Source organism: Hyposmocoma kahamanoa, unplaced genomic scaffold (genome assembly GCF_003589595.1).
Source record: "Hyposmocoma kahamanoa isolate Upper Pololo Valley unplaced genomic scaffold, ASM358959v1 88, whole genome shotgun sequence".
Taxonomy (NCBI): domain Eukaryota; kingdom Metazoa; phylum Arthropoda; class Insecta; order Lepidoptera; family Cosmopterigidae; genus Hyposmocoma; species Hyposmocoma kahamanoa.
Genome location: NW_020654466.1, coordinates 993,011 through 1,014,133, shown reverse-complemented (window position 1 = coordinate 1,014,133; position 21,123 = coordinate 993,011). Strand labels below are relative to the sequence as shown.

Sequence of the window (21,123 nt, the reverse complement as noted above, 5' to 3'; positions counted from 1 at the left end):
TGTTTACACGGAGACGTTCAATATTCAAAGGCGAGGCGATTATCGTTCACGTGGACGGTCGATAATCGCGAATGTTTAGACGAGGAAAGTTTTTTATATTCTTTCGATAATCGTATCTTCGAGACGATAAACTCTCTCCATCTAAATGGACCTTCTTACTTAGGTAAATGTAATTAGAGTAAGGTAGTTGGGTCCCATATTAGAGCGAGTTCTATCAAGTTAATAAGAACAGCGCACTAGAGCTGCGGTTACACCAGAGATGTGCGAGGTAGCTATAAGCGGTGCGAGGATATGTAGCGGCACTGTTAAACGGCGTGTTAGCTTCCACCAAAGCTGTACGAGGTAGCTAGGTGGTGCGAAGCTGTCAAACGGTGTGTCTGGTTTTCGTACCGTTTTGCACACATTCCTCGCTCGCGTCCCTCGCACACATCTCTCGCATTTTTGTATGTACAAGTACTTAGCTCCGCTAGCCTTTTTCCACGGACCTCCGCTAAGTACGAAAATGGAGTAATGGAGTAAGGAGGTGGATTTTTACTCGCACGCCACCTAGCTACCTCGCACATCGTGGTGGTAACGCAGCCTTAATAAAGTATATAAATCTCAAGTCGGTCTCATTCTTACCGCCATAAATGAAGTCAAAGACAGGTCAATGAAGTTTCCTGCGGTGATTTTTGTGACGCGTCGAGTCCGCGACATCACCACCAATATGGACCGGCGCAGGCGCACCGAATAAGCGTACCACGGGCATTCGTATGCTGCGCCTGCTACTTCCCAACTCTAAAAATCCGCTATCATGTGTGAATTAACATAAATTATTTTTTACAACCACACCAATTGCCTGTTCCCAAACTGCTAAATTCTTTATAAAATGAGTACCGAATCGGTTCTATTCCCACCCGAGACCACCTTATTTGGCGCCCACAGTGCTAACCAATGGACCACCAAGGTACCTAACCATGTTAAACAGGTTCTGAAATATAGTGCTAATAAACAGATTCTTCTGATAAAGGTGACCGGCAGCGGTTGGATGCGGGCGGCGCAGGATCGGGATAGTTGGCATATTCAGGGGGAGCAACACGCAAGTTCTTTATTACTGTACTCACTCCACAGAGGAATTAAGTTTATGGTCATCACTTAGCAAAATTCAAGATTTCGCATACCTCCTCTGACAGATGGTGTCCTTGATAGCAGTAGATGAAGACCTGGAACATCATGTTGAGCAGATATGTGCTCATTGATAGCAGGCGAAGCACGTTTCCGGTTTGCTAAGAGGATACTATATAATTAATATTGATAATAGTTTTATTTAATTGATTTAACACTATTATTCATTCGTAAGACAGATTCTAATTAGTTGCTCCATATAAATAGATATTTGTACACATTTATCATTAATGAAAGCTCAAATGTTTATTACTGAATATTCTATAATAAAAACAATTATATAAGAATTGTTAATCAAAATTTGTCATTTACGAGGTTTAAAACTATAGTGAAACAAAAACTTTACAGGGGAGATGTACAAAATATCGGATACATTTTGAAATAATCAATCAATCACTAATATAAGATTTAAAAATGTATGTTTATTGCAGTCACAGTGATTCTCTATCTATAAAGACTTTACACTAGAAAATGAATTAATGTTATATATATGTTCATTTATTTTTGATATAATTATTTGTTTTAATTAGAAAAATCAACGATGTTTTCACATGTACCCTAATAATGGATATCCAGTACAGCTGTTCAATATTGGATATCCAGTATAGGGTACACTCTATTAACCAGAGCATGTATCTAAATAATCCTTTTAAATTTGCAAAAGCAGTAGGCAAAAAATCATCTTTTTTAATGATCCCCATCTAAACAAATAATTAAACATTTAAATATGAAAGACAGTATACAACCAGTGATGTCGGTACCCCAATATCGGATAAATAGTATTGTGGATATCTAGGTGTCCACACTTGTACAATAATCGGTTACGAAAATTTCACTCTGCGCAATTATCCCTAAAATGGGTTAAGTCTATAATAATAATAATAATAATAACGCACACACTCAACATAGCCCCGCACTAGGGAAACCCGTGTCGGGGGTACCATGGACACATACATAAACAACCACAAATTACGCCCAAACTTACGAGAGAAATAAATGTAGGCCATACAAATATTTCTCCCGACCCGGGAATCGAACCTGAGACCTCTGCGTGGCAGCCCGGCATGGTAACCGTTCGGCCACTGAGGCAGTTCAGTTCAGTTTGTATTCTGTATTCTGTCTATACGCCTAGCTGGTATATAACACTGTCACGAAATATAATCTCACTTACTTTACTTTGACAGTGTTCTGAATTCAAGATCTGAATAAATCGCCGAACGGAAAAATACACTTTGAATGTTGACAGCGAACTGAAGGCAAAAATGGCGCAGACAATTAACAAAATATTAATAACTTACATTGACGAAGTAGTTTTAGTTTTTAAATAAAGATGGTGCTGTTTAGTTTTCATTATAGCGGGAGTATTGTGCGCTTATCCAATATTTGGTACGTCTCCCTTACTACGGGTTATTTCATAAATTCTGTGTACATGGATGACAAAAATCCGTGGCAGTGACCCGTTTAGCTCTTGCAGGTGTTCTCGATCGAAGATGTTTAATAATAATAATAATAATAACGTTTATTGCGAAACATGTTGTTACATAATAGTTCTTATAGTGGTTTACAGTATCAAACATGTACCCTGCAAGGGCGTAGCAATGTCAATTTTTTAAATACACATTTTGATTACCATTAATTAAAATATCATTATAATGATAATTAAATCTAAACAAAATATTTTCTGAAAAGCCAATGAATTAATTGGAAAATGAATGTCAAATTGAAGTCTAAAGTATTTCAAAAAAATTAATCGTCTAATTATTCTAGAATTATACAATAATAGTCATAACATTTGTCATTTTATTAAATTACATAATTATGTCATATTTTTTATAAATATAGTTAACATATCAAAATTCCTTTTTATGACGTTATGAACAATTTTCCTTGTCATTAAAAAAATCTTGCAATGAATAGTAGCATTTTTGAGACAGATGTTTACTTAGTTGATTTTTAAACATTTTTACGCTATTTATCAGTTTTAAAAAGTGAGGGAGTGCGTTATAAATTTTAATTGACATCGAATATGGCCCCAATTTAAATTAAATGTAGTAATGATATTTATTAAATATGTATTCAAATGTATATTTACAAAGAGTAACCCCTAGAATATCTTGCTTATTCTTCTCAGGGGAATCTGCCTTACGAATGAGCAGTAGAGTTTAATCAGTATGACAAGTTCAAGTGTAATTTTCTTATGAAATTAAATTTGAATTTGAATTTGTGTTGGTGTTTGTTTGAACAAGAGTGCCTCAAATTCAGAATTTTGAATTCGAAACGCTTGACATAAAACCGTCAATACGCAATTGCATTTAACAAAGGTTATTTCACTATAGCACTGCGATGAACACCCACAGAACATCAAATATAGTAGAAGTGGCCGTGTCACGTATGCCGACAGTACGTGGAGTTCCACATTTTTGAGCTCGGTCCGTTATGGTCGCGTGAATTATCTCGCGCAAGCGCATGCGAACGTGGCACTTGAATCGTTGGAAAGACGCTCATGATCGCTAATTGTGGCGTTTTGTTGCGTTTGTTCTGTCTGGTTGGAAAAAAAAATACCGCGAAAAATTCAGAATTTTGGGTCATGATTTTGTTGTAGAGTGTATACGATTGAAGTATTTTTTTTCTCCCACTCGGAATGTAAAGTAAAGCTTTTAATTCAAGACTAGGCTCCGTCACTCGCTCAAGGTTACGCGTTGCGCCCACCGCTGACTGAGGGTATTGCACGCACATCTGAACGGCCTACGGCACGTTTTGTAGGGAGAATCGTCGCAATGTCTTTTTTTTTTATTTTATTGTATTTATTACATTTAAAAGTATTAAAAAACAAACCAATATAACATAAACTTAACTAAGTTTTTCTGTATACCGCTCATTCGTCGTACAAAAATATTTCCATGTGTAGTGTGCGCGTTCGTACTCCTTCGTGTTGACATTTCGTGGTGTGCGTGAGTTCGGTAATATAGGGTGTCAATAAACTTAAAATTTTGTACATCCTACTGTTGAACACGGATATAATATACTAATTCTAATATAATATAATATAAAATAATAAGTGTAATAAAAACTTTTTCGTAAGTATTATATGGAGTTAGTTTGCATAATATTGTTAATTAAAGTTGAATAGGTATAATATTTATTACATATTAATATAATTATTTTTAATATACATTATCATTATTACATATATTATTACGTATTTTTTTCTAAAAAGTACTTTTTTAATCTAGGTTTGATATTTTTAATGATACTTTTATTTCTTCAGGAATTTCGTTGATTAAACAAGGTATTATATGTTTTAAACTATTTTTACCATAATTATTTCGATAAGGCGGTATCTTCAATTTATTTATTATAGACATTTCGCGTCTTTATTTGACCACTGTAGGTAGTTTGTAAACTTTTATCAAAAAAGTGTTCGAATAGTAGCATGTATTTTAATTTTTCATGTATAGGGAGTAATTTACAATGATGGAACAGATCGCGGTAATCGTCCTTGTATTTCAATTTAATTTTAGCGGGTACTATAGTTTTTAATATTCTTAATTGCATATTGTAAATTTTATCGAGGTGACTTTTACAAGTTCGGCCGTAGCTGGTAAGCCCATATCCGATGATCGATTCCCCGAGTGATATGTACAGGTTGCGCAAAGTAGGGTAAGGTACTTTATTTTTTATTATTGTAAATTTCGCAAGAATAGATTTTAATTTATTAAAAACCGTATCTATATGTTCTGTCCATTTCAGTCTCTATTACATAATTATTATTGAATGGATGGGTGTATTATTATTAAAATTGCCTATTTATTAAAATTATTTACGCGATTCCTAATATTTGGTATAGTAAAATACAACAACAGAGAATTTAGACAAGGGAAAAAATATATATCTATACATCATTTTATTATAATTACTAAATAAATAACTGTAATTTCAAAGTTTCATACAAGCCTTTCATTTACATTACAATCCTTGTACAATCCTAGAGCATTCGGTTTTGCACGACTGCACACGGCGGGCAACGTTATTTTCACCTCTCTGAGCGCGTGTTTAGATTCCTTTTCTCTCGAAGTAAGCGTCTGGTGTCATTAGCCAGATTAAGTAGGCTATTATAGTACAGGTATTTTTGATTTTGTGTGGGAGTAGAGTATCTGTTACGTAGTAACTATTAAGTAATCTGTGCTAAAGGCAATATAAACATTCGAAGTTGATTCAGAGTAACAAACACACCTCGCTTAGGCTGCCTTTCCACCAGAGATGTGCGACGTAGCGAGGCGGTGCACCGCGGTGTGCGAGGAAAAATCCACCAATAGGATTACTTCATTTTCTTACCCTCGCTCGGTATCTCTCAGAGAAAAGTTGAAGGAGACTGGTATCATGACTGTGGCATCACAGTACATTTACTCAAATATTTTATATGCCCGTAAAAATATACATATCCATAATATTATTAACCGTCGAGCTAAGTCCAAACTCAAGGTACCACGATTTCGTTTAACCAAGATAAACGACTCTTTTATGGGGAACTGTCATTGACTTACAATTATATGGACGTCGGGTCCGCGCTAAAAAGTGTCCGAGCTTATAGGGCGTTAAAATCGTATACTATTAAAAGCGTCATTCACGCTTTAGTCTTCGTTTGTTCGACTGACAGCGAAGCAAGCAAAATTAGACAGTACTGCGATGACATTACAATTTAAATTCAACGTTTTAGCTTTTTCATATTCCTTTACATGTCACTACGTTTAAATAGGTTGACTTGGGACATTTTTTTCGTGGTTTTTGTATTAGACCCGTCGTCCATTTATTTGTAAGTCAATGGGAACTGTATACGTTTTTACAATAAGACTCCGGAGCATAATTATATTAAGATTATCACTTCCTAAGTTTAAAAACTAGATTAAAAATGTTTTGATTGAGAAGTCATATTACAACGACGACATGGCTCTAGATTCCACACAAATTTGATTCAAAGTGTATTCCATAGCATTTAAGTTTATTTGAAAAGAGCAATCCATAGAGTTTCTTGCTCGTTCTTCTCATGGAAGTCAGCGTAGTGAACGAGCAGTAGCTTAATGTGACATTTTCAAGTGTAAATTTATTTTACCTATGGAATAAATAATCTTTGACTTTGACTTTGACTTCGCTTAGCGCAGCTCTGGCGGAATAGGGTTGGCGGTGCTAAGTATTTGTACACACAAAATAGCGAGCTATGTGTGCGAGAGATGTCTGCGAGGAATGTGTGAGGGATGCGGGCGAGGAATGGGTGCAAACCGGTGCACGAAACTAGAGCTACTCGAAGTATGACACTAACTGACAATGACACATAGTCACCGCTCACCCCACCACACCGTACTCCGCCCGCGCATAGCTGAAAAGAGTCCATAACGCTTCCTGATATCGCGTCGCTGCACATCCACCATCGAGTACATAACCAGAAGTAGAGACGAAATGTCACTTAATTTGTTTGAAAACTATTCTGCCATATCATTACGGTGACAACTGCGCTCCGATTGGCCAGCCCGAGTTCGAAACAATTGACGGGTGTCGTGCAATATGATGGACGAAATGTGATTCCGTTTGTTTTGTAATTAGATGTTTTGCTGTTTTTCCCACACCGCTGAATGGAACAGCCCCCCGTTGGCCCCCGACTTATTAATAAGTTACCACAGGAACTACGAAATACCTTAACAACCATTAATATAAAACATAAACTTAAAGATTACTTTGTACAAAACTTAAAAAAATGTGATGGGCATTTAATATAATAAGATGAATGTATTTACCCAATCCCATTAATTTTAGTAACATATATATTATAGATTATTTATACAAATTACTTAAATATTTACACTTAAATATAAGCTTCTGCTAGCATGTTCAAATTTGTATTGTGTAGATACAGGTCGCATTATGACAAACCTTAGTGGTTTAAAATGCGATTAGAAACATATTTGTGTATTTTGTCCTTTATACAATAAATAAATAAAAAAAAAGGTAGAGATATTATTATTATTAGATCCAGAATATTTTTGGAATATACGAAGACGTACACACAAGTCACTTGTAGGCGCTGTACTATTTCAGCTTTCTAATTTGTAATTTCAGTGCAAACGAAAGTTGATATTTAAAAGTGATATAAAGCTCTTTACCTGATGCGTTACCAGGGATGGATGGACCCTTATTTCGTCTCTATTTCTGGTTATATACTCGATGACATCCTCTCACCGCCTAGTTACCTCGCACCGCTTTGGTGGAAAACATTACACCGTTTCACAGCCACGCTTCACATCCGCGCACCCCCTCGCTAACTCGCACATCTCTGGTGGAAATATGATCAAATGTGACTTTATTGTACCAAGGTTACGATATGGTCTAATGTCGTAAATATAATTTGATGATATACTATCCACAGACGTAACAAATGTTGTTTAGTGAAATCTGGCACTCACGACCGTAACTTTATTTAGTACTTATATAATATTCGGAAACTATAAAATTACATTCACAGAGTTTACCACGAGACTGCTCTAACACCGAATTAACTAAATTAATTACGTTAACTTTTATCTAAAGTTAAGGTAGTTTAAAACGATATTCGTTGGTACCTCAAACGTACGTACGTAGTAGTATAATATATAGAAGTAATAGCAATCTATAACAATTATAAGTTTTATAGTACCGATTTCGAGTTACTTATTGTAATTATTGTAAATTGCAGTCATATACTTAATATATTAAGCTGGGTACTCACTGCCGAGCTGTAACTGTAACCGTTGCATGATATGGTAGGACAAGTTCCCATTATGTCGTGACGACAGATAGTCATGCAATTTAAAGTGTCGTGGTTTGTATATTTTTTTTTTTTATGGCACAATGTACAGACATCAGATACAGAAAGTGAGGAAAATAAAAACACTTAAAAATTAATACAACAGGCATATCTGTGCCCAATTATTACTGTGCTCAACATTCATTTTAAAACATTTAGATATACTTAAACAGACACTAAATCAATCATAAAAAAAAATCGAGAGAAATAAAAAATAGAGAGAATGAGAATATGCTATTCACTTTACATTAATGCTAGCATATTTAAATGAAGTTTTAACTTTAACTGCCTCCGTGGCCGAACGGTTACCATGTGGGACTGCCACGCAGAGGTCCCAGATTCGATACATTTATTGCTCTCGTGAGTTTGGGTGTAATTTGTGGTTGTCTATGTTTGTGTCCATGCCACCTGCGAGCGACACATGGTTCCCCTAGTGCGGGACTATGTTGAGTGCGTGCGTTATTATTATTATTCTTATTATAGTTGTTCACAACGCGATTAACTACCGTTCACTACTTTCGTCGTTACGACGACAGACTGTTGTGACAATGGGAAGAGCTAGAACGACAGTCGTCCGACGATAAGTAAAACTTTACGATAATATAACGACAGATAATCGCAACTTCAAACGACTCTGTCGTGCAAACGACAAGGCGGTTGCCATGAGCCGATACATTGTCGCACGATCTAGTGGGAACAGCTAGACACGACAGTCGTTCAATGATAAAATAAACGTCCACGACACAGTCAGGACAGATAGTCGTGATTTGGGAACAGGCTAAACGCGACAGTCGTCCAACGATAAATAAATCGTTACGACGAAAAGTCATAGTGTGTACGTGACACGCGAACTCGCCGCGAAAGGAACGCGTGCGGTCCACAATGAGCCGACGTTAACCAGGTAGAGCTAGCTCGCTAGAGCTAGCGAGTGAAGATTGTTTCACGCGTACACACTAGAACTTCGTTGTATCGCTCGCTGATGAGTACCCGGATTTATAATACCGTACCTGTTGAAAGAAAGGCATAACTTCAATTTGACTACTTTAAAGGAGGGCTAAAAATAAATGAAACGTTTTTATTTTAAAAATTATAATCATAAGGCCCCTTGTATTAACTCAAGAAGTGTATTTTTTTTAAATTGAAGAATAACGAAACACTTCCCGTGAACGATTATTAAAATTTATGTGTAGGTGAAAGTTTATTTATCTATTTAAACAATTTTATACTTATCGAGTTCTTAGGTTTTCGCGATTGTTACACATAGGAAATGAAACTGTTTTTCCGGATTTAATACGCGATTTAAACGGTTGACAAGACCATGATCGCCGTGACCATGAGACCTGTAAAGGGCCCGAAACGTCGGTTTGTTTGAAAAAACAAATATACGCGATTTAAATCCGGAAAATCAGATTAATTTTCTACTTGCCAAGTAAATTTTAAAATCAAATGAGCAAAATAGTTTTTTTATTTTGAGTTAATGACGTATAGAGAATCAAGTTTCACGTTGATCAATAATCACCTTTAATTTTACGTATTTTGAGTTACGTACGTTATGCGACATATCTGTTTTATATTGCAATAGTTATGTAATCGTTATAAATCGTAGTTGTAAATGGATTACAGTCGTAAAGGTGAATGACAAATGTGTATTTCTGTCGTTTGTAATTAAACTTTTTTTAATAATATGGTTAGGATAGGAATATCTTACCGAAACCATTTGAAAAGCAGAAACACAGATGATGGCGAGCGAGACGGTAAACTGCAAGAAGGTGGGCACAGAAAAGCAACCCTCTATTTTCAGCACCGCGGACATTGTGGCCTGGTGTTTCTCCACACATGAGCGTAGACGGGTGGCGATCATTGCCTCTTGTTGAGGAGTTAGAAGTTTCTGATGAAAAATTTGTTTTTCAGAGACCTATTTGTACATTTTGATAAAACAGCTGTTTTTTTTTTAAATTTCTGATGAGTTCTCAAAGTAAATGATGTCTGGTATCATTAATCTCACAAATTTATCTGTTCGTCAAACAAACTAGAAACCGTTTTACAGAACGGCACAATTAAAAATACATAGCGCAATATTTTTTAATTACGAGTTACGCCATCTATATTCCTCTATGAAAAGTACAACAAATGCGTTTGAAACAACAGAGCGGTCTCGTAAAGATGAGTGTTAAGATTGTCCGACCTGGTTCATACGCTGAACGAGAGATGGCGCTGTGCAGATTTGCAGATTTTCTAATTCAGAATGATTTTTTATAGTCACAGAAGATAAATACATACATACAAAGTTACGGGAGACCTTAGAGGATGGAACTACGCGGCAGACAAATTTAAAAAAAATGTAGCGAATGGCGATCGCAAACGTTCAGGCATTATGTGAGTATTTTATGAAAGTGGAGTTGTAAAATTAAAAAAGATCATAGAGCATAATCTCAGTACAGAGTACTAAAAAAACCGACCTCAAAAGTACGTGGAATTACATCTATTTGTCAAGTTTTATTGAAACCGGTTACCGGAAGTGCGCAAATCCGGATTCATCCCCTAGTTCGCCACTATACGGGACTTGATACAGGAGATAATAAAAGTCCGTTCCCACTACTCGAAGTATATTGAGAGAGAAAAACGCCTTGAATTGAAGAATAGCAAAATCAACCATTAAAATAATTGCTTCTTATAATACAATTTAGGCGCTATTTATGAAAATGAATCTTAATGCGTGAACAGCCACTCTTACAGGTGGATGATTTTCTTCAAAATTAAATGGGACCACTATGGAGGTACCCTTTCCAACAAAAAAAGAATCATGAAAATCGGTTATACACAAGTACCTACCGGAGTTATCGCGTAACTTACATACAAAAAAAACATACAGTCCTATTGAGAACCTCCTCCTTTTTTTGAAGTCGGTTAAAAATGGCTATAATTGATTATTTGTTATATTTATTTGCTATATTTGTTTTTAAATTTTCTTCATGTGAAGATATTTGTGTTTTCCATCCGTTACTCTCATCTCTGGACTGTATTCGCACTTTCCATCAGGCGCGGTGCAGTCATTTTGCCGAGTCACAATAAAAAAAAAAATTTACATTTTGATACCGGACGGAAATAAAAAAAAGAAGGTTCTGAATTCGACTGTACATTTTTTCGTATGTACGTTAAGCGATAACTCGCGATAATTTATGAACCAATTTTTAGTACTCTGTACTGAAATTATATTTTTGGTCAACTTATTACAATAATTTAGGTCCACAATACAGTTTGACATAGCATTTTCAATCATTCTTGTCCATACCAAAATAACCGTAGATATCATGAGCAACCAGAAAACATCATAACAAAACAAACCTTTTCCGAAGTCCTTATTCCATAACCTAATGTCCTCAGATTGAAGCTGAGCAGTCTCAATCGGCACTTACTCAGTGCGATCAGCCCACTCACGAGTGTGTTCTTCGCGACATTTAGAAACCCGGCCAGTGTTACTGCTCCTATTTGATGACAATACGTGAACTCGTAGACTGGCGACTTTCCTGTGTCATAGGGGTACCTGAATAACAGAACATCTAACTTTTATTTTATAGCACACACTCACTAGAATTTTATTTATAACAAAAAGTGACGCGACACACAAGACGTGGGCCTGCTGGTATAAGCGACCCGCCTGCTCATAAGAATTGCAGTGCTACTCAGAGCTTTAAATCGTAAAGATCTGAGACATAAGTTGACAAATCTCATATGCCAGTAATTTCACCAATTCCTTTTAAAACTGGATCGCAGTGACACTTGCCATTACTGCTTGGTGGCAGAAATAGGTAAGGTGACAGTCCTTCCTGGACGAACTCTTTCACAAAGAGCTCTACTGCTACAAAAATGGAAAAACGGTAAGTGTTCCCCATGAACAACAACGACACAGTCGGCCGGGGTCAAGGATTCAGGCGTCAAAGTCAACGTTAAATCATTTACACCATAGGTAAAACAAATGTAGAATTGAAACCGTTACATTTAAGCTACAGCTCGTTCACTACGCTGACTTCCCTGAGAAGAGCTAGCAAGAAACTCTAGGGATTGCTCTTTCCAAATAAACTTAAATGCCATGGGATACACTTTGAATCAAATTTGTATGGAATCTAGAGTCATGTCGTCTTTCCATTCTTCTTTATCTAACACACAGCTTACTGCCTAGCTTACTACTTAACTACCTCCGTGGCCGAACGGTTACCATGCCGGACTGCCACGCAGAGGTCCCAGGTTCGATTCCCGGGCCGGGAGAAATATTTGTATGGCCTACATTTATTTCTCTCGTGAGTTTGGGTGTAATTTGTGGTTGTCTATGTGTGTGTCCATGGCACCCGCGACACAGGGTTTCCCTAGTGCGGGGCTATGTTGAGTGTGAGCGTTATTGTTATTATTATTATTATGGCGTTTGTGAAAATCCAATAGCCTCAAATCATTAAGCAAATATGGCTGGAATTAACCATCTTCCAGAAAAAACATTGGGATCATTAACTGCCTCTGTGGCCGAACGGTTACCATGCCGGACTGCCACGCAGAGGTCCCAGGTTCGATTCCCGGGCCGGGAGAAATATTTGTATGGCCTACATTTATTTCTCTCGTGAGTTTGGGTGTAATTTGTGGTTGTCTATGTGTGTGTCCATGGCACCCGCGACACAGGGTTTCCCTAGTGCGTAGCTATGTTGAGTGTGAGCGTTATTGTTATTATTATTATTATAGCATACGCGTACGGCATGTTTTTGCATTAGCATGACTCTATTGGCATCCATGGAGTTACTCCATAGGAGTAAACTGTACGAAATCAACGATTGGAAATGTGCAAAATAGGCCTGTCTTTATGCAGAGTCAGAAATGAGTAATTTCAGTTTACACAACGCAAAGACTGCACCACTCAGTCTAACACACAGTCTGTCAACATGACATTTCCAGTTAAGGTTAGAGTCCAGAGTGAAGCCAAGGAACCTACTCTCATTGTATATCGCCGATATGCAATGAAGAATGATGTAGCAAGCAATCCGGTGCCGACCGCATTACTTGCTACACACGGAAGAACTAAACCTTGACCCAAGAAAACCATGATGTTGGATTTAGTGATATTCAGCAGCAACCCACTCGATGAAAATCACCTCTGGAGCTGCTCACACGCTTCATTGATTCTCTCTCCAAGCTGTTCGTTCGTGCGCGCGCTAACTATGACTGTTGTATCATCTGCAAACAGTACGGAGAGGCCGGCTGTGATGGCAGCGGGAGGGTCATTTATATATATTACAAATAGCGTGTTCTTTAGGAAACACGCTAGACTAGTGTTTTACCGTTCGAGGATAATTTTACCACTTGCTTCCGATCCGATAAGAAAGAGGTGAGAAGTTTGTGGCTCTTACCCTGTATTCCATAATGATGTAACTTATCCAACAACAGTTCATGATTAATTACATCAAAGGCTTTGGACAAGTCACAAAATATACCCGCCATTTTATACTTCTCATCCAGACCGGAAACAAAGCAGTCAAATATTTTACGTGCCGCTGTAATTGTAGACATCTTCTGCCTATCTTCATGGTACATTGAATCATAGTTTCCACAGTAATCAATGTAATTTCTTATACTTTGACATGTAGTGCAATTTATACTGTAATGTTATATTTGAGAAATAAATTAATTTGAATCTGAATCACGTTAATAATGTATACTTAAAATCTAGAATAATAGTATAATAATAATAATGGTCCTAACCAGGCTCTCAAAGGCAGCAAAGGAGTGCTAACAATCCAACCGGTGCCGGTGATCATGGTGAGGCCCAAAAACAATTGCTGTAACAGCTTCGTTTCATCGTTGCAACTGTTGAAAACTAAAGAGCAAATGTGGAATAAGGCAATAGCAATACATGTTGTAAGGAAAAGTTTTCAGCAAAATATTTTTTTATTAGATTTTATTAGATAGAGGATAAATTACAGAGTCGTAATAGATGAAACGTATTTATCTAAACTTCAATGAAGTAATACACATATTTTCGATGTGTAACCAGGGTTACCATTCGTCTGAACGTTGACTGCAACAACAAAATTACATCCGAGACATGAAATGTTTGTTTCCTAATAGTACTCCGGCCGGGTATCAATACCGGATTTTCCCATATTGTCAATGTTTCACGCTGAAGATATTTTCACAGAATTATTTTTGATGCGCAGAATATTTTTTTTAAATAAAACTGAATTAATCTAAATTTCACAGGCAAGCAAATTACACTTGAAACCGTCATATTGATCAAACACCACTGCTTATTCATAAGGCAGATTCCTCTGAGAAGAAGGAGCCAGAAACTCTAGGAGCTGCTCTTTGTACATATACATATTACGTACCCGCACCCGCTCTCTGTGTATTACACGCTTAGCTATTTAGTGTCTTTAGGACGCTACACTACGAAAATCGTTAGGAACACCGTGTGCCTCTAAAACGCATGACGGGTTACACTAACCTCTTAACAATATTCTTTTCCTCCTCACAGTTAACATCTCGTAACGCGAGATCATTTCTCCGCAGAGAGATTCCTCCACAATTTCCTGGATCCTGTCTCTCTTGTTCAGGATATTCACGATCTTGACTGCGTGCACGACGTTCGTGAACAGCACGAAGGCAGTGTCTGTCATAAGGAGCAGATCCCCCCAAACCATGAACAGGTCTACCACTTGGATAAATAAGAAGGTTCCTGGTAAAAAACATGAATATTAAAGACCGGGTATACATATCATGTGTAAAGGAGAAATGGTGCATTATAAAATGTCTTTTTCACCTTACTCTCCGAAAGGCTTTCTTTCTCATTAGAAATCTGCGAGCAAAAGCATGTTTTCCACACTAGCTAGTCGAAAAAGTTTTTGAAATTCGAACTTGACGATGGTCTGCGGTGCATTTAACTTTTTCTTTCGTAGAAAAAAAAACATAATGACACGTTCAACTACGCGATTTACGCTTATCCGACAAATCGCGTAGTTGAACGTGTCATTATGTTTTTTTTCAGATTATTTATGTAATATAAATTCGTTAGTATATTTTATTCTTATTATTGTTGACATTAAATAGACAACGATGACTAATTAATTTCATTTATTAAAACTGATTGTTTTACATAGTTGAACTATTTTTCTTTCATCAACCATTTTCCTCGCTAGAAAGAGGTGAAAAATAGTGTGTTTCGCTCGGCAACAAAGTTACTTTGCGTCGTGTATCTTGAAACCCTCGCTACGCGCAGGATAGATTCAAGCACTCGCAGTCAATAACAACTTTGCAGCGTTGCATAACAAATAACAATTTTTATGATACTAAATGACGGAACGAAGAGGTTGTGCGCCTGATTGTAGTCGATACACCTGTCCATTGCAATTGCAGAGCCATTCAAAGTTTTAAATCGCAAATATTTGAGGGGCACTGCCAGTGTGCTTGTCACTCTGAGCTATAAATTGACAAGTCCTATGTGCCTGTAATTTCACCCTTCAAAACCGGAACGGTAGCAGAAATAGGTAAGGAGGCAGTACTTCCCTGAACAAACTCTTTCACAAGAAATTCTACTGATACTATATTTTGTTCTTATGGAACCGGCAAACAGTCTCACTACCATGAGATTAGAGTGACAGTTGTCAATTTTATTCAATTATTTATTTAGGTATTAATCCCATTACATACATTATTTAAAATAAAAAACTATTACTATTATACATTTATTTAAAATAAAAAAATATCGAAGATATCCGAGACAAATCCCTATGAGTATGTGAATTTTCTTGAAATGGTTATCAAAAAAAACTTCATTGTTATTAGATATACATACTTAAAATTCTCTGAAGAGCATGATTGGAAATGACAAAGAACCAAGATCTGTCGAAGAACCGATAACCTATAGGAGATACGAGCTCTTTGGCCAGACGGCGTGACACTCTGCGAAAGAATGCTGGCAGCAGTGTTGGGCAAAATTTAATTGTTCTGGCAATTAAAGATTGACAATTGACTAATTGTCAATTGCGAAACAGCAATTAACGATTGATCAATTGTTAGTTGCGAGAACCGCAATTAACAATTGATTAATCGCAATTGCGACGCGTCGCAATTGATTTAATTGCAATTGATTTCAATTGACATGATTTTTTAATCTGATTGAATTATTGATTGAAATTTAATTGATTAACGCCCAACACTGGCTGGCCGCAGATGAATGCGGTATACTTTTCGTGCACTTTTCAATGGTATAATATTTGTGTTACCAATTATATAATTGGACGTAGTTGTAATAAAAAGATCCAAGTCACAATTGGTAAGTTTCGAGAAAATGGAAGTCAGTTTTCGAAAGTTTAAATTTTTAACTGCTGCTGGAATTCTCAACCGATCTTCATTTTTTTTCGTCAAATTAAAGTTTTCACTATATAATTTCACATCAATTACCAAACATTTCGTAAATTAACGATTAAGGTAGTTTTTAAAAAAAATTGGATTTGAATCATTTTAATTTTGTATTGCAAAAAAACTTTTGCCATTATTTTTCATTTTGCAAAAATGATCCAAAATTTACAAAATTGTTTTATTTTAATTAAATGAATATAATTGAAGTTTTGAGAATTTTAAGAAGTCTCGGTTAATTGTCCTATGTTTTGAACTATAATAACACTACCCAGATTTTTCGCGAAAAATGCAACTTTTTGACATTATTCGGATGCATTAAAATATATTTAAAAAATATTTTTCTTTATTTTTTTCTCACTAAATCGAAGACTAGTTGCTTCAAGAAAAACTTGACTTATTTATTGATTCTTCGACGTTCGCCGCCGCAAGTAATGTTTTTTCGACATTTTTTAAAATTCTTGTTCTATACTTTTTAATGTGGGTTTTAATGATAAGATATTGTTAAATTATTAATTCAATTTCCGCCACATCAACCAGAATCCTTATTTTCGAACACTTTTCGATTCATTATACAATTTTCTATTTGTACGTACAGTTCCCAAGAACTGTGATTTCATTCGTATTACTTTTAAAGGGTTTGCTTTTGTACACGTCCTCATAATATCCATAATTCTTCGATTGTGTAAAGACGTCAGACGTGTTTCAAGGCTACTTCAATTTTTCAAAAATCTGTATCATTGGGCAAAAATTTATGTCCAGGTTCCAAATAGCGACAGCGAATCGTTTTTAAGGTCGGTGTCCAGAGCCACTTTTAGCATCAACACCAATTTAATGTTCCCATATTGACCTCCTCGTGAATCACTCCATAGTATAAGGTCTTCGATGCCCACCGCCAATTCGTTATTAACAAGCCATAATAGACACGAGATAACTTTCTGTGCTTCTCTGCCTGCTTCACCTTCTACTCATACGTACAACAACTTGTGTCATTAGAAGCCATGTAAATATTGGAAAAAGGTGAGGAGAAATCGACTGCGATAAATATGTCACGGGGAGGTTCATCATTATCGGATGCGATATACCGCCATGCGTAGCATGTTTTTGTTTATTATTTCTGTTTATTTCATTTGTAGCGCTCAAATTTTACGGTGATTAAATTACCGTGCAGAGCTGTCAAAATGTTTTATACTCAGATATCATCTTGCCATGGCTATGTTTGGCATTGCGATATACTTTCGCGGCCATTGGCCGCAGCACACGCGGCACATGAGTAAAGAAGACATGTGCACGCGGTGCGCCAAAAGTGTGACGTCACATTGCTTGACACTTTGAATATTGTGATAAAATTTCAAAATGGTGATCTTATTACTCGAATAGACAGCTAAATATGGGTATAATAGCTTTATCGCGGAGGCATGCGACGGGGGCTGGTCTATGTTAAATTTAATACCAAATGATATCGGGCCGTTCTAAGAAAATTTGGAAGGCGACTTTAATACGAGATTTAAGACGTAAAAAATAGCCAATACGATTCAAGTAATTATGTTAAACGTAAGTGGAACATTGTGTCCCTATTAAAAAAAATAATCAAAATGATCCAAGTTACTTTGGATCATATTGTCTCAAGATTTCTGTCCCTTTTAAAAATCTCAAGCCAAAACTATACAAGTTACTTTGGTGCATTTTTTTTAAACAAACAATTTAAACAAAATTATTCAAGTTTATTTGAATTTTATTGGCTATCATATTTCAGTTTAGTATTTTTTCGGAACGATTCATACTCAAGTGGATCATATCATGCCAATATTAGAGATATCGACACGAGTCCTTCAGGCATGAAAGAATAGGCTACGGTGAATCACATGGTATACTTAACTCATTTTCGCCCTAAGTGTGACTTGGATCTTTTCTTTTTTCTATTATAACTACGTCCAATTTAACTTAATAAAACAAATCGATACCTCCAATAAAAACTACGCTAATTTAATTTTTGGTCACTTTCTGTTTTTAATGTAAACAACTTTCGTATTTATTAATATCATGCTCTTCAGATTTTGTTTTATGTTTCTTTTTTTCGACAACATTCGGGGAGCATAATATTATAAGGCTGTTTGCATTAAAAACAAGAGGAAATCTGCTTATGGTATTCCATCCTAGAAAGAGTATGAAAACAAGTTAGAATCTTTACAAAAATTCGCACAATTATTATTAGGCTTTGCGTCGGACCGATCGATGTATACAAATATATGTATAATATTTCACATAGAGCGCGTCGCGAGTCGACGACAAGCAAATGTTCTGAGTGAGTAAAAATTAACTATAATTTATTTAAATGGATATACAGTTCTTTTTCTTGAAGTAAGCAGAACCTTATCATTACAAATGTTTACATGAAATGTGGAATTCATCACATATTCAAGGTTCGCCTTAAACATTTCACGTGTAATTATTCTATAGTTGGTTACAGGGATTGTGAACATTGGTCATGCTATCACAGATACAGTAGATAAGCTGTACGTGCTATCAGCACTTCCTAGTTCTAAAAAAGTTTTGTTTGCAGCTGAGATTGTAGGTGGCGCCATATTTTCGTTACTCTTTTGTTTTTGTCAAAACCTTTTATTGAAATAATAATGTAATCTAGGCCTTAAACGCCATTGGTTGAAAATACCAAGCAGACGCGTGTGACTGCTACTGGCAGTTATAACCCTTAATACACACCTTAGTACACACGACGTCTTTTTTACACGCACATGACGCGCGTTAACGCGATTCAATCGCTGCCTGCAAAGGTGTAAACGTGTGTAAACGTTTACAAATTCAGTAGTACCTTAAACGTGCTTAGCCTGCGTGTCACGTGTGCCGTACGCAAAGTTCAGTCCGCCATGTTCGCTTTGTACTTTGTTTGTGTCAATAATTATGCTAGACAAAACCTCGAAAATCGTAGCTTTATTTTGCTTCTTTGGATTGCAAAAATGATAGTCATATAATCTTTGGTGGTGTTTCATATCATAGTTAATTATTATTTTTATTTAATTTTAATAAATTTCATTTTTAAATTTTTATTGAATTGCTATTCAATTATTTTTTGTGAAATTACTCCACTAGTTTGTTATAATTATTAATACAAAGATCGAACACTCAGAAAAAATTCCTTCGATCCAGCCGGATTCGAACTGACGTCTTCTAGCTTACCGTGCCAGACGCTATACCAACTAAGCATAAGTTAATAAATTTTATAAATTTTCAATTTTCTGTTTGTCGTAATAATTTTTTTTGTTAAAAGTAACCAGCTAAATAAACTTTATACCGCTGAGATATGGTCGCTTTTTTTTCGAGGACTAAGTAAACAGCTTGTATTCGTCGTCGTTTAGCTATTAACTGCTAGATGGCAGCATGTTGATTTATATTTCAATATAATATACCGTAACTTGCAATGATGAATGAACGAACTTTCAACGTTATGCCAACAGGGTACAAATTATATTAACATTCCAGAATGTGTTATTTCTTTTCTATATTAGAAACTACAAATCAAGAGATCATAGTGTTTCAAATTATGAGTGTTGGCGACAGCGGTTCTGATAGTAGGAGTAGAGCTCCTTATGAAAGCGTTGGTCCAGGGAAGTACTGCCACCTTACCTATTTCTGCCGCCAAGCAGTAATGGGAGCATTACTGCGTTCCGGCTTAGAACGGTAAGGTTGCAGGTGAAAAACAGGCACATGGGACATGTTAACTAATATCTCAGGGCGACGGGCGCAATGGCAGTGCCGTAACACGCGGTATACAATATAACTGACAGCAGGCGGCTGAACGGCGTAGTGGCGTGAGCGTGCAACCCTCCCCCACCTCTATCCTCAGCTTTCGCGTGTTTGAATCTATTCAACGTGGCACAGACGAGCTTCGAAAGCGTATCTCAGGCGTAATCTGTTTTATGTTTATCTACAATGCCGTTCGAGAAACACGCTGACTTCTTTCTACACTACGCCAGATACCTTTACAGCTACCAGAAGACTGACAAGGGTAGCGATATATCAATTGCAATATGGAATAGAATATTTTGTATAAAATGCAATTTATTGTGGCAGTAGAGGTCCTTGTGAAAGAATTCATCCAGGGAAGTATGTCACCTTATCTATTTCTGCCGCCAAGAAGTAATGTCAGCATTATTGCGTTCCGATTTTGAAAGGTAAGGGTGCTAGTGCCATTACAGGCACATGGGTCTTGTCAACTTATGTCTCAGGGTGACGGGCGCAATGGGAGTACTCCTCAGATCTTTGTGACTTAATGATTTGAGTGGCCCTGGAATTGATATTACCATCAGGCGCGTGACTTGTTCATCCCGTCACTTGATATTATAAAAAAAAAAGAAAAAGAAAGATCGAGCACTCAGAAAAAACACTCAGAAAAAATTCCTTCGATCCGGTCGGATACGAACCGACGTCTTCTTGCATACCGTGCCAGACGCTATACCAACTAAGCCACGGAACGAACCTACGGACCTCACGAATTTTTCTATGTGCTTGCGTCGTGTCTTTGTACTTGGTCTTTCAACGACTTTTTAGTCGTAGCGCCATCTATGAGAAATCTATGACAGATTTATCACCCAGTTAGTACCTTTACAGCTACCAGTCCTGGCGAGAGATGTCGCTATTCACTGTATTAATTAAATTTTTATCGAATTGATATTCAATTATTTTTTGTGAAATTACTCCACTAGTTTGTTATA

The 21,123-nt window shown here is 36.4% G+C and overlaps 1 pseudogene; it reads right to left on the bottom strand.

The window, feature by feature from the left end:
• Nucleotides 1–546: 546 nt before the first annotated feature.
• The window catches only part of LOC113235866, a 33,353-nt pseudogene continuing 12,776 nt past the window's right edge, over nucleotides 547–21,123 (bottom strand).